The 16069-nt window shown below is 32.0% G+C and overlaps 1 protein-coding gene across 1 annotated transcript in view; it reads right to left on the bottom strand.

Moving 5' to 3' along the window:
* LRRIQ3 (leucine rich repeats and IQ motif containing 3) overlaps positions 1-16069 on the bottom strand; it is a 222657-nt gene that overhangs the window by 57866 nt on the left and 148722 nt on the right. The gene's annotated exons all lie outside the window — the stretch shown is intronic.

Genomic DNA, 16069 nt, shown 5'->3' with positions numbered 1-16069 from the left:
TAGGGCTTAGTGGAGCCATGTATCTCTTGAAACTATAAATAAAATGAATGTGGGTTCATTTCTGCATTTTGGGGTACAAAGAGATGTTAATTATTTTATGACATTCTTAAATTTCCTCAGATTTGGATTTGTGACCAAAGGAAAAAAAAGAATTAAGAATCAGAGAATTTGTATCTAGGGGATAGGTCCTTTTACAGATGACCCATATTATGAGGCAATAATTGCTCACATTCACACTCTGGTTAATAAGGCACCTCTGGCCTAATAGGAGCTTGATGCCTATTAGCAGACTGCACCACCTTGAAAAATATTAACCTGTAGCCATTCATTCAAATTCTCTTTATCTTAAAAGGAGAGAAGAGTAATTGTCTGTTTTTTACCAAACTCTCTCTCCCCTACTTAACAACCTATATTTTGTGAACTTTCTGATATCCAGGATTAACTTTGGGACTAATGTTTTGATTATTCAAATATTAATTACAATATTCTTTTGTATATAATATATTGATGATCATTTTAAAATATAAATATAAGAAGATATTCATAACACCAAAATTGTCTTTGGACCATAAATTTAAAATTCTGTTATTCAGAATATTCCTTTCTCTCTTTTAGTGTCTTGAGATTATTACAAATATGAAGACCATAGATTATAAAATTCCTCAAAAAATAAATTTTGGCAATGTCTTCACTTAATTACTTCCATTCACTTTTAACCTTTGCCAGCATGTTTCCTATCTCTGCCACTTTGTTGAACTTGGTCTTTGTCAAGTTCACCACTGACTTCCCATGTTCAAATTCAATAAATACTAAGACTTTTCAGCTAGTATTCAATAGAGTTGAATGGCCTATTTTTTAATTTTAAGTTACTTTTATCAAATTAGTATACATATACATTTTTTTAAGTCAAGAAATATTATAAACCATAAAGTTTTTAAAAATTCTCACTGATAAGAATTCTCATTAATAAAGACTACAAAAATAAGACATCAGTACTGTCTTGATCAGAAATAGTACATAGTTATTTAAAGCACAAAGCTTGATACAGAAATTCACATTTATATAAAGAAACTCCAGTTTCTTCTTAAAAATATTTGAGATACCTTATTTGGGGGTTATATCCCAATATGCACATAAACTTCATATATATATGAATATATATATTTTAAATATTTTATCAAAATTACATAATATAAAGAAATATACTATAGAAAATATACTACAAAGAAAAATACTATAAGGAAAATATATTTTTACAAAGCCCCATGTAGATTCTCCCTAAACCATCCATTTTGCCTCAGTGTGACATAAATATTTTATCATTTTTAATATGTGCCATGATTTGAGTAAGGTTGAAAAATATGCTCTATAAGCTTGCAGAATAACTATTCACTATTATACCTCAAGTTCAAATAGCTACTCTATAAATACTTGTTGAAAAATTAATGAATAAAAGGATAAAATACATAATTAGATATATAGAATATAGAGAAGTTTTATTGTATCTTTGTTGGCTCTATAGCAATGCATAAATGTTATTTTTAAGACAGGGAAATAAGGAATTACTACTATCCATTTGCTTACTTGCTGCCATGAAATCTACCTCTTTTAGGTAAAGGTAGAATGTTTTTACACATTGATTCAAGATCACTTAAGAATACTCCTTGTGGGCATGACATACTGCCAGATGTTATAAAAGACAGAAAGAAGTAAGACAATAACAACAAGAACAAAAAACTCGTAACTACTTTTAAGGAATTCATATTTTGGCAAGAGGAATTTTGCCAAAAACAACCATAACAAAAAGCAAAGACAGAAAGTGTATTGTGGGATGCATAAGACCAAGGCATTAATTGTTATTATTAGGGAGAACAGCAGCTTACTGGAAAAAACGAACATAATTATGGTATTGCTGAATAAGTGGGTTTCAAAAGGCAAAAACAGATTCACTTAAGGTGGAAAAAAATAAGTACAATCATTGTACTGTACATTCTTGGAATGATAATTTATATTTTATAATTGGGGCATTCTTTATAAAGAAAAAGAAATACTGAGATATGAAGATAGAAAATTCAAAACCAGATATTGAAGAAGCTGAAAGCCATGTTAAAATGTATATTCTATAGGCAATGATCCTTGTTTTCCTTTTTTTTTTAAGTTTGGAACAAGGAAGTCATAAAAAAGATATATGTTTTTGAAACAGTATAGGTAGCAAGATCAGTTGGAAATATATTGGGATAATTTTGGGCAAGAAAAATTAGTATGATAATATCACCTATTGGATGGTAGATTACAATCTAGGTAGATTCTCTTTATCTAAGGGTTTGAAGATTAACTGATTTGAAAAATTGGTAATACAACACCAAATAACAATGTTATTTGTGGAGGTTGGTGGTCTTTACCAGAGAGTTCATCACTTCTTCTGTTGAACTTATTTGAATTGTCATTGAGTAGGGTCTGGAATTGGCAATTTCCCAATAGCCTTTATGAGACAGAATACAATACACTTGGGAATATGACATCATAGGCTAAAATAAAACTACATCAAAACAAAGATAACAAGCTAAATAACACATGGAACTGGAAGCACAATTAGACAGAATAAGAATTTTAAGTACTTATATTGAATGTACCAAAAAAGGAAAGAAAAAGTAGCATGAAATAAGAATAAGAAAAAATAGTAATAAGTATATAAGAAAAAATCTTAGGTACATGTATGATAGAAATAGTAAAATGGATGCTACTAAAGAATAATTCATGAGTTTAAAGGTCAAGTTGAGGCATTCTCCCAAAAGAAAGGTTAAAGGGATTAAAAAAAAAAAAGAAAAAGAAATGTTTAAAGACATGGAGAACAGAAATCAAAGCATTTAAGTAACTGGTGTCCCAGAAGGTGAGAAAATATATGAAGAAATAATGGAAGGTATGCCAAATAGAAAAGAATAAGAGCAGAACAAAAACCCAACTATATGTGCATATTCTACTATACATATCCAGATACGAAAGACAGAGAAACAAATTTAAAAGCTTGGTGGGGGGTGGCATCCAGGTGGCTTATTTGGTTAAGCACCCAACTCTTGGTTTCGGCTCAGGTCATGATCAGGGTCATGAGATCTAGTCCCACATCTGCTCTGTGCTCAGCATGTGCTTGAGTTTCTCTGCACACCCCCCCCCCCCCGCTTGCTCTCTTTTTCTCTCTCTCTAAAAAGATAAATAAAACTTTTAAAAAATAAAAAATAAATAAAAACAAAAGCTTCTAAAGCAATAAGAATTAAATGACATTAAACTTTTCAACAGCAATACTGAAACCAAGAAATAAATAAAATAATATTTTTTGAATATTGAATGAAAATAATTTTGAACATAGACTGAAATTTTGCCAACTCATTGTTCAAATTTGAGGGTAAATATAGTCCTTGGGATAAAAGTTGAAAGAAGGTATTCTACTATCACTTCACATAAACCATTCTGAAGGAAAGTGAGATGAAATGAGATGAGAAATGAATTTAGAAGATGTTGCAAACAATATGGAAGTAACACTGAATAAATTGTTAAGATTTGCTGCTTATTAAAAAAAAATTAAAAGCTTTTTAAAACCAAATAAACAGAAGGAATATATACATGATAACATCATTATAACCTAGATAACAGTAGTAGGACTAGATCCTGGACAAGAAAAATAATATTAGATAATTAACAAAACATGAATATGGTCCCTAGATAAGTTAATAGTACTATATCAATGTTAACTTCCTAGTTAATAACTGCATGATTATATAATATGGCAACATTTGTGGAATGGGTAAAGGATATTCAGGAATAATTTATAATTTTTGTACCTTTTTTAGTAATTTGAAATTATTTCAAAATGAAAAATCAACAAAATCAAAGATACCAATTATGTGAAAAAACAAGGAAAAAGAAAAGAGTGGATAGAACAAACTGGAAAAAAAATAGAAGACAGTAATAGCCCAACTCTCTTAATAAATATAATAAATATAAATGGACTAAATAAGTTGGTCCAGCTATTTTCTATTTTCATGATGAACATATAAAGCAAAAAGTCAAAACTAAAATGATGGAAAAACATTAGGAAAAGTTTAACTAAAATACAGCTGGTGCAGCTATACTAATGTCAGACAAAATAAAGCATGAAGAAAAGGCATTGCTAGAGATAAAGCGAGTAAACATATAATGATAAAAGAATATATACTAAAAATATATACTATATATCACCAAGAATATATACTAATTATAATCATATAGATAGTTAATAATTACCTCAAAATGCAGAAAACAAAATTTGATAGAATTCAGGAGAAGGAAATGAATCTGTAATTATAGTGGAATATTTTAATAGTTTTCCCTTAATTCTTAGTTAAGTAGACAAAGGGAAAATCTTCAAAAATATAATATCATACTTTGCACAAAAACAGAATATTTGAATAACAATGAAAAGTTTGATCTAATGGACTTATGTATTATCATATGTAGGTTTTAACAAACATCAAAGAATAGGTAGAGACCAAGATTGAAAATAATTGTCCTTATGAAAAACATTCAAGTTAAAAGAGACTGCTTCTTATGGGACTGTCACAGCACTCTTAATCACTCAGTACTCCCAGCATTGCTCACCTTTCAATTTAGAGGAAATAAGTAAATAGTCCAGAAAGTGTATGCATCTTAAACACAATGTTATTACTTATTAGTAACTAAATGGTAGGAGAAGACTGCCAAAGTTCATAATCTTCCAAAATAAGGTATGCTGAACCCATGTTTTTTAGTATGGTCAGAGAAAGAAATTATACTAAGCATTCTAAAAGGTAAACTTTATATTCAAGGAAGGAGAGGCATTTCTCATCCTATATGCGGAAACAGGAAGGAACAGGAAAAGGTATTTGTCATCCTTCATGAATTTGAATATATGCCATTATGTAAAAATTGGCACAATGTACTAAAATAATCCTAAATAGAAAAATATGTCTGAAAAGTAATAGAAAATATTACTCAGTAAAAAAAAAGAAAGTAGTTTTTTCAATCTAAATTAATAAAAATTCATGTCCCCCCAAAATATTCTCAAGAACATCAATATAATTTCTGGTTGCTTTTTAAATTAACCATTTTATTAAAGCAAGCATAAGGTAATTCGTTATGATGTAAATAAAGAAATATGGGAAAATGTTATTTTTACTCTATTGTTTTAATTATAATGATTTTAAATAAATAAGATACTCTTCTATAGCTTTTTACATATCACAAATATTAAAAGTAAGTGGAAATAATAAAATATTATGTAAAAATGGGTGGTTCTATAATATTTGGAATCACAGAGGGAATGACAGATTTTATTAGAGTCCATAGTTCAGATAGCTTAATCTAATACAACCATTTTCCCATGCACATAATTTAATTATTACATAGTGAAACATTTACAGTTGTCAGGAAGCATCATTGTGAAACAGAATGGACACTAGATTTTAAGGAAACAGAACCTAGAAATAGTACCAGTTCTGTCACTTTTGGATTATGTGACCTTGGGTAAATTATTATAGCTTTTTTTTTTTTCTTTCATTTTATTTATTTTTTCAGTGTAACAGTATTCATTCTTTTTGCACAACACCCAGTGCTCCATGCAAAACGTGCCCTCCCCATTACCCACCACCTGTTCCCCCAACCTCCCACCCCTGACCCTTCAAAACCCTCAGGTTGCCCCAACCTCCCACCCCTGACCCTTCAAAACCCTCAGGTTGTTTTTCAGAGTCCATAGTCTCTTATGGTTCGCCTCCCCTCCCCAATGTCCATAGCCCGCTCCCCCTCTCCCAATCCCACCTCCCCCCAGCAACCCCCAGTTTGTTTTGTGAGATTAAGAGTCATTTATGGTTTGTCTCCCTCCCAATCCCATCTTGTTTCATTTACTCTTCTCCTATCCCCCTACCCCCCCATGTTGCTTCTCCATGTCCTCATATCAGGGAGATCATATGATAGTTGTCTTTCTCCGATTGACTTATTTCACTAAGCATGATACGCTCTAGTTCCATCCACGTCGTCGCAAATGGCATGATTTCATTTCTTTTGATGGCTGCATAGTATTCCATTGTGTATATATACCACATCTTCTTAAAACTCACTTTCTTCATTCCAAAACATTAATAATAAACTAAGTTTTTATAATGTGACATCATCTAGCACTGGGATGACTAAGACATTTTAGTTTTTACAGTACATTTGTTGTGACTACGCAGAACCTTCACTTGAGAGAGAAGTCAGTCAGGACTCAGTATGATTTATGAATGATATTTTCCAAGGGTTCAGTCATCCCTTTGGGGATAGTTGTCCCAAAACTCCCTACTTCCTCCTCTTGTTCCAACTTTTCCTTTCTTCTATACACTTAATATAAAATATGGCTCAATTTAAAGTTAGCTCAATTTAAAACTTTGGATTAAACAGAAGAGTTTAAATAACTTAAACACATTTTTTTTGTTCCCTCTTTGCACTCCAGTACCATGATCAAAAAGGAAAATTAGAAAAACAACAACAAGACATTCAAAGACAATTAGAAAGAAAGTATCAGTGACACCAAAATCATTTGGAAGCTAGAAGCACATGGATGAAAAGTAACTGATAACCAGCCACTATGAAGTTGAATATTAAGGTTTAATGTGGACAAGCAAAGAAGAAAGCAGACTTACAATGCAGAACACTAAAAAAGGTGGGGAATTTGAAACATGGTTTAAAAAAATTATTTGAAAGGCATAATTAGATAACTGATCTTTGGCAACCACACATAACCAGGTGACTCTTTCATCCATTTGCTCTTAAAGGAGACTAAATATTCGCCCTCTTGAGAAGTTAAACCAAAGAAACTATGGACTCAGGGGCACCAGGTATAGCTAAGGATTGGCAGGCATAATTGGAGGATGACTGAAAATTGGAGGATGAAATGAAAGGCCACATAGCAAGTTGAGAGAATAGCAGTTACTCACATATCAGAAGCAAAATATTGGAAGAGTCTTCTTCTGAAGAAACCTCATATTACACGTCCCTCAATAAAGACCCTGGACCTCACTAAATTATCCCACATTAATGCTTACAAGTCAATAAAACTAAACCACATTTATGAGCAGTGTTTCCAAGTAGCATTTCATAATCTTAATCTTAAATATGAGTGAACAAACAAGGATTATTAGCATTTTTCACAAAAGCTGTAGGAAGAAAGTAACTTAGGGAAATAGGAAAATATACCTTGGAGAAGAACCAACCACAAAAAAATTAAATGATATTATTATTTTCCAAGATGTAGAGAAGATATTGCATCTATGAATGTAAAATAGAATTTTTAGAAACTTCATTACATAATTATAAGTAGAGGATAAAATTGAGTAAACACCCCAGAAGAGAGGACAAATATAAAAAAAAAAGGGGGGGGGAAGTAAGGGATTAAAAAGTAAGAGAGTTAGAGGATCAATCCCAGAGGTCCACCTGAATAATAGGAGTCATAGAAAGAGAATACACAATGGATATAATGATGAAATAAATAAAGAATAATGTGTCAGCATGATGGCAGACGAGGAACTCTCACATCCTTATTCTCCCTTAGAAATATCCCATAAGTAACTGCAGAATGACTAAAATAACTTAAAAGGAGCTCTAGAAATGAGCTCCAAGCAACCAAGTAAACACCCAAATAAGAAAAAGTCACAATCAAAACAGCAAGAAATTTTGTGGCATTTTTACTTGCCCTTCACTACTCTCTCCCCAGTGTGGTATAGCACAGTTAGGAAGAAGCAGCCCATTTTTAATTTCTCTCCCTTAGGATGGAAAGAGAAGAATAAAACTTGTTTGGAATGTTCAAGCTTGTCTCTGGGCTGCCGAAAGGACTAGTTTGTCTCTCACCTGACTCAAATCTTCAGGAGAGGAAAGGCAATATAGTTTAGATATCAGGCTGAAAACCACTGAGGGCAGTAATGATACATAAAACTACAGGGGAATTGCAGATCCACAGACTCCTGGGAGAAAAACAATTGAGGGCAGAGAATACAAAAGAAAATCTAAGGCCCCAAAATGAAGCGGGGTAAGACTCTGAGAAATTAAGACACTTAAAGGAACCTGGGGAAAATCAAAAGAAAAGAAAACCATAGACACACTGACCCAGAGGGAATGCCTGCCCAGAAGAGATCTAAGAAGATTTAACCCTTTACCCTAAGCAGATCTCAAAGCTTAGTGAAAGTCTTCCATGCAAGTCGGCAAATATTGAAAGAAGTAGCTGTTTTCAAATGTCCAATTTTCAACAATCACAAAGCAGAGAAAAAAAAAATAGGGAAACAAGGTCCATTTAAAGAAAATAAATCCTCAGAAACTGTCCCTGAATACACATATCAGACTTACCAGATAAAAACTTTATTTGTAAATTTCATTTTAATTCCAGTAGAGTTGACATATACTGTTATATTAATTGCAGGTGTACAATGTAGTGATTCAACAGTTTTATACATTATTTGGTGCTCATCACGATTAGCACTCCTTTTTTAAAGATTTATTTATTTGAGAGGGAGAGAGAGAGAGAACGGGGTGGAGAGGGGGAGGAGAGGGAGACTGAGTCTTTTTTTTTTTTTAAGATTTTATTCATTTATTTGACAGAGAGAGGGAGAGAGATCACGAGAAGGCAAAGAGGCAGGCAGAGAGAGAGGGGGAAGCAGGCTCCCCGCTGAGCAGAGAGCCTGATGCGGGGCTCGATCCCAGGACCCTGGGATTACGACCTGAGCTGAAGGCAGAGGCTTAACCCACTGAGCCACCCAGGCACCCCAGCAGACTGAGTCTTAAGCAGATTCCACACTGAACACTGAGCTGATGCAAGGCTTTGTCTCACTACCCTGATATCAAGACCTGAGTTGAAACCAAGAATCAGATGCTTTAACCAACTCTGCTACCCAGGTGCCTCAAGGTAAGTACTATTAATCCGCTTCATCTATTCTACCCACCTTCCCACCCATCTCTCCTCTGGTAACCATCAGTTTGTTCTTTATAGATAAGAGTCTTTATAGATAAGAGTATGGTTTGGCTCTCTTTTTTTGTCGTTCATGTGTTGTTTGTTAAATTCCACAAATGAGTGACAGCATATGGTATCTGCCTTTGCTTATTTTGCTTAGCATTATTCTCTCTACCTTCATCAATGTTGTTGCAAATGTTAAGATTTCACTCTTTTTTATGGCTAAGTAATGTTCCATGGTATGTACGTGTGTGTATATATATACACATATCTTCTTTATCCATTTATTTACCAATAGACACTTGGGCTGCTTCCATAATTTGGTTATTGAAAATAATGTTGCAATAAATATAGGGTGCATAGACTTTTTCAAATTAATGCTTTCATATTCTTTGGGTAAATGCCCAATGGTGGAATTACTGGATCATATGATACTTCTATTTTTTTAAATTAACATATATTATTTGTTTCAGGGGTACAGGTCTGTGATTATCAGTCTTATACAATTCACAGCATGATAGTTCTATTTTTAATTTTTTTGAGGATCCTCCATACTGTTTTCTACAATGGCTACACTAGTTTGCACTCCCACCAACAGTGCATAAGGTTCCTTTTTTCCACATCCTCACCAACACTTTGTTGTTTCTTGAGCTATTGATTTTAGCCATTCTGACAGGTGTGACATGATACTCATTGTTTTTTTTTTAAAGATTTTATTTATTTATTTGACACTCATTGTGATTTTAATTTGCATTTCCCAAATCATTAGTGATGTTGAACATCTTTTCGTGTTAGACAAAAACTTTAAAATAACTGTTTTAAATATGCTCAAAGAGACAAAGGAAAACATGGGAAAATAATGAAAGAAAATCAGAGAAACAATATATAACCAAAATAAGATTACCAATAAAGAGATAGAAATTATTTAAAAGAATTAAACAATTTTTGCAGCAGAAAAACAAAATAACTGAATTGAAAAACTCACTAGCATTTCAACAGCACATGTAAAAAAAAAAGGAAAAAATTCAGCAAAATTAAAGATGGATCTTTTGAAATAATAGAGTCTGAGGAACAAAAACAGAATAGAGAAAAGTGAACAGGGAATAAGGAACTTGCAGCATACTAGCAAATGGATCAAAGTATGCATTTTGGGGGTTCCAGAAGAAAATGAGAAACAGATATGTTACTTGAAGAAATAAGAGCTGAACCTCCCATATTTGAAGAAACATATACATTTACAAACTTTATAAATGCCAAGTAGGATAAGCAAAATGAGACCCACATTGAGAGACATTATAAAGAAACTGTCAAAAGACAAAAACAAAGAAAGAATCTTGAAAGTCACAAAAGAAAAGTGACTCATTACATACAAGGGGTATTCAATAATTTGCAGATACATCAGCAGAAACTTTGAATGCCAGGAGGCAGTAGGAGGATATATTTGAAGTGCTGAAATTAAAAAACAAACAAACAAACAAACAAAAAACACCACTGTCAACTGAGAATTCTATATTTAATAAAGCTCTGTGATAATTACTTTTATATGGTAACTTGGTTAAACCATGGTACCCAGATATCTGGCCAAACATTATTCTAGATGTATCTGTAAAGTTATATTTTAGATGATATCAACATTTACAGCAGCAGACCTTGAGTGGAGACAAATATGAGCATTATATAATAATAGGGTCAATTCACTAAGAAGATATAATAATTATAAACACATATCCACCAAAAATCAGAGGAACAAAATAAATAATACAAACATCTACAGGTTAAAGACAGAAATATAAGCATTTCTACAATAACTGATTTCAATGTCTCATTTTCAACATTGGATATAACAACCAGAGAAGCAGAGGATTTGAACAATATTATAGATAAACTGGACCTAACAGACATATACAAAACACTCAGAATATACATTTTTCTCAAATGTACATGGAACATTATCTAGGATATTGAATATTTTGGGCCATAAAACAAATCTTTTTTTTTTTTAAGATTTTATTTTATTTTTATTAGAGAGAGAAAGAGAGCGAGCACAGGCAGATAGAGTTGCAGGCAGAGGCAGAGGGCAAAGCAGGCTCCCTGCCAAGCAAGGAGCCCGATGTGGGACTCGATCCCAGGATGCTGGGATCATGACCTGAGCCAAAGGCAGCCACTTAACCACCTGAGCCACCCAGGCGTCCCCCATAAAACAAATCTTAATAAATTTAAAAATACTGAAATTACTCCAAGTATATTTTCTAATCACAAGGGAATTAAAGTAGAAATCAATAACATAAGGAAAACTGGAAAATTCATAAATATGTAGAAATTAAATGGGATACTCTTAAATAGCCTATGAGACCAAAAAAAAAAAAATCTCAATGGAAATTATAAAATATCTTGAGACAAATGAAAATAAAACACAATATACTGCAATTTCTGGGGTTCAGCAAAACTGGTGTTAAGAGGCAAGTATATGATTATAAATGATTACATTATAAAAGAAGAACAGTATCAAATAAACAGTTTAACCTTAAACTTCATTGACGTGGAAAAAGAATGAACTAAATTAAGCTAGGAGAAGAAAGAAAATAAATATCAGAGAGGAGATAAAATAGAGTTATAAAAACAACATAGAAAATCAGTGAACACAAGATTTAGTTCTTCAAAATATAAACAAAATTGATAAAGCTTCAGCTAAAAAGATAAGTAAAAAGAGATAAGGCTCAAAAAACTAAAATCAGAAGTGAAAGAGGGGACATTGCTATGATTTTATAAAAATAAAAAGGATTATAAAAATACTGTGAATAAATATATGCAAATAAATTATATAACTTAGATGAAATAGATAAATCCTTAGACTTACACATCCTACTAACACTGAATCATGAAAGTAGAAAACCTGAATAGATCTATAACTCATAAGGAGATTGAATCAGTAATCAAAACCTTCCCAAAAAATAAAGTAAAAGAACTAATGACTTTACTAGGAAAGAAGTTAACAGCAATCCTTCTCAAACTCTTCCAAAAAACTGAAAATGAGAGAATATCTCTTTACTCCTATGAGGCTACATTATCTTGATACTAAAGCCAGACAAATAAACTAAAAGAAAAGAAAAAAATATTCTTTATGAATACTGATGCAAAAAATCCTCTGAATCTATTAACAAACTCAATTAAGCAGCATATTTAAAAGATTATATAACAGGATCACGGGGGATTTATTCCTGGAATACAAGAAGTGATACAACATATGAAAATCAATCTATGTAATACACATTAACAGAATGAAGGAAAAAAACATGATCACCATAATCAATGCAGAAAAAAATATTTTGACAAAAATTCAAAACCCTTTGATGATAAAAACACCAAAACAGTAAATAAAATAATTGAAAGAAACTAATAAAAGTCATATAAGAAAAAAAAAACTCATGCAGCTAACATTTAAGATCAAGAATAAAATACTTAAGAATAAACTTAACAAAGGATGTGAAAGACTTGTACACTGAAACCTACAATATGTTGCTGAAAGAAATTAACAGAAATAAAAGGAAAAGCAACATATATTTGAGGACTACAAGACTTAATATTGCTAAACTACTACTCAATTTTTAGCAGTCTATAAAATCAATGTCCTCCTTATAAAAATCCCAATGGCATTTTAGCAGAATAGAAAAATTCATCCTAAAATTCATATACAATTTCAAGGGACCCCAAAGAGCCAAAACAATCCTGACAAAGAAGAAAACTGTAGTTCTCACATTTCATCATTTTCAAACATACTATAAAACTATAGTAATCACAATAGTGTCATTCTGATATAAAAACAGACATATAGATCAATGGAATAGAAGAGAAGTCCAGAAGTAAATGCTTGAATATTGGATCAAATGATTCTCAAAATGAATATCAAAATGATTCAATAGGGATATAAAAACAGACATATAGATTAATGGAATAGAATAAAAGCCCAGAAGTAAATGCTTGCATATTGGATCAAATGATTCTCAAAATGATTATCAAAATGATTCAATAGGCAAAGGGTAGTCTTTTCAAAAAATGGTGCTCAGGGACACCTGGGTGGCTCAGTTGGTTAAGCGTCCAACTCTTGATTTTGGCTCAGATCATGACCTCAGACTGAGGTGAGTCTGAGCCCCATATCTGGCACGGCACTGTTCATGGAGCCTGTTTAAGGTTCTCTCTCTCCCTCTCCTTCTTCCCCTCGTACCCCAAGGCACATGCCCTCTTTTTCTCAAAAAACAACAAAAAAGTCATGCTCAAAAAACTGGATTCCATGTGCAAAAAGGTAAAGTTGGATTATTACTTTACATAATAAACAAAAATTAACCCCAAATAGATAAAAAATTTTGTGCATCAAAGGGTACTATCAATGAAGTAAAAAGAAAACCCATAGAATAGGAGAAAATACTTGCAAGAATAGGAGAAAATACTTGCAAATCATACATTTATAAGAGATTGATATTTAGAGTATATAAAGAAATCCTGCAATTCAACAGCAAAAAAAAGCAAACACAACAAATAGGAAATGGACAACAAATGACTTAAATAAACATTTCTACAAAGAAGATATACATACGATCAATAAGCACATGAAAAGATGCTCAGTATCACTAATTAAGGAAATGCAAAATAAAAGCACAATGAGATATGACCTCACATCTATGAGTTTAATGGATGGCTACCATTAAAAGAAGAAGAAGAAGAAGAAGAAGAAGAAGAAGAAGAAGAAGAAGAAGAAGTTGAAGAAGAAGAAGAAGGAGGAGGAGGAGGAGGAGAAGGAGAAGGAAAAGAAGAAGAAGAAGAAGGAGGAGGAGGAGGAGGAGAAGAAAAGAAAAAAAAAAAGTGTTACTCAGGATGTGTAGAAATTAGAACACTTGTGCACTGTTGCTGGCAATGTAGAATGGTATATCTGCTGTAGCAAATGGTATGGTGATTCTTCAAAACATTAAAAGTAAAATTATCATATGATCCAGCAATTCCACCTATGGCTATACACTCAAAACAACTGAAAGCAGGGTCTCAAAGAGATAACTGTATACCCATGTTCATAGCAGCATTATTCACAATAGCTAAAATATGGAAGAAATCCAAATGCTGGTTTAGATAAACAAAACATACAGCTGACCCTTGAAAAATGCAGGGATTAGGGTCACCAATCCCCTGCACAGCTGAAGTTCCATGAATAACTTTGGCCCCCCCAAAACTTAATTACTAATGGCTTACCATTGGACCAAAAGTCTTTCCAATAACATAAACAGTCAATTAACACATATTTTGTATGTTATATATATTATATACTGTATGCTTATAATAATCTAGAAGAGATGTTATTAAGAAAATCATAAGGAAGGGAAAACATATTTATAGTATTAGTATTTATAAAAAATAAATCTGTAGAAGTGAGCCTGCCCAGTTCAAGGCTATGTTGTTCAAAGGTTGACTGTAATGGAATATTTATTATTAAACCTTAAAAAGGAAAAACAAATGTGACATGCTTCCACATATATCAACTTTAAAGACATTATGCTAAATAAAATAAGCCAGTCACAAAAGGAAATATTGTGTGATTGCACTTATATGAGATACCTAGTGTAATCAAATTCTAGAGAGAAATGCAAAGTGCTTTTAGAGGTTGAGGGTGTGGGAGGATTGGGAATTACTGTGTAATGGGCACATAGTGTCAATTGAAGAAAAAAGATGAAAAGTTTCCACAGATGGGTGGTCATGATGGATGCACAATATAAACATACTTAATGTACAGTTAAAAATGCTTAAAATCATTGAGTTTTATGGTACATGTATTACCATAAAAATATAATAGAAACACCCAGAACTGAGGGATATAAATTTTCAGAATGAATAACTAACAGTAATTTGAATAGAAAAACAATCTGGCCAAGCAAGCAAATATTTATGATACAAATCACTGTGAAATTGCAGAATACCTGGTATAAGAAACAATGCTAAAAGTTTCCAGTCAGAAAGGAAAAAAAAAAAAATAGACATTAATATATATCAAACTAAGAACTAAATGGCAATGGACCTCTCAAAGGAAACACTGGAAGTTAGATGATAAAGTGATCCTGAAAAAAATCTGAAAGAAGCTCTACTCAGTCAAATCATCAACCAAATATAAATGTAGTATAACAGCATACTTAGGCTTTCAAGGTTTTAAAAAATTTGCCTCCTATATATAATTTCTCAGTAACTCATAGAGAAGGCACTGTATTAAAATAAGAAAATAAACCAAAAAAGACCAAGATATAGAATGCTGGAACGTAGATTCCCTACATAGCATGGCGACAAATGAATTCTTAGGATTCAGTTGAAGAGACGTACACCAAAATGGAGAGTCTAAAAGCAGGTTTAGAGGGTAAGCAGTCCTGATTAAATCAGCAAAATGAAAGGTGCAAGCAGAAGTATCGTGAAAAAAATTATATATGTGTGAGTATGTTTAGGGAGAGTGGTGGTTTGAATGGTATTTCAAACAAGTTTTCAAAAAAATAGTATAAAAAAGCAAACACATCCTAATATATTGTATGGCTCAGCTGTGAACAATATATACACAGTCATAAGAATTAAAGCAGTAAATACTAATTTACCCCAAACAGTAGTGATATAATTCTGTGGGGAAAATAGAGGAGGGAATATATAAGTGTGTGTATTATGGAGGATTTATAAGAGAATTAAATCTCCATCTTTCACAGAGGAAATCGGTAAATAATATCTAACTCCCCCCCTCGGAAAAAAAGATATTTTAGCAGAATAAGCATGTTACTTGGAAATATAAAAGTAAACAGCAGAAGAGTTACAAGATAGTATCTTGGGGTATCAGAAAGATTAAATGTAGTGGTGTGGTGCCTGGAACTACTATTTTTCCATCATTTCATTTTTGTTTATAAATCTAGGAATTAAATAATCATACAAATAAAATTGCTTTTAAATAACAATGTAGAGCTTTATGAACTGTATATATAATATACATGAAACTAAACACTAGATATTAAAATAAATGTTGTAAACATATTTTATATGCATGAAACTAATGGATAATTAATGAAATATCAAAAG

Source organism: Meles meles, chromosome 1 (assembly GCF_922984935.1).
Source record: "Meles meles chromosome 1, mMelMel3.1 paternal haplotype, whole genome shotgun sequence".
Classification (NCBI taxonomy): Eukaryota; Metazoa; Chordata; class Mammalia; order Carnivora; family Mustelidae; genus Meles; species Meles meles.
The sequence above is the reverse complement of the archived record's forward strand: the minus strand, read 5'-3'. Positions and strand labels throughout refer to the sequence as shown.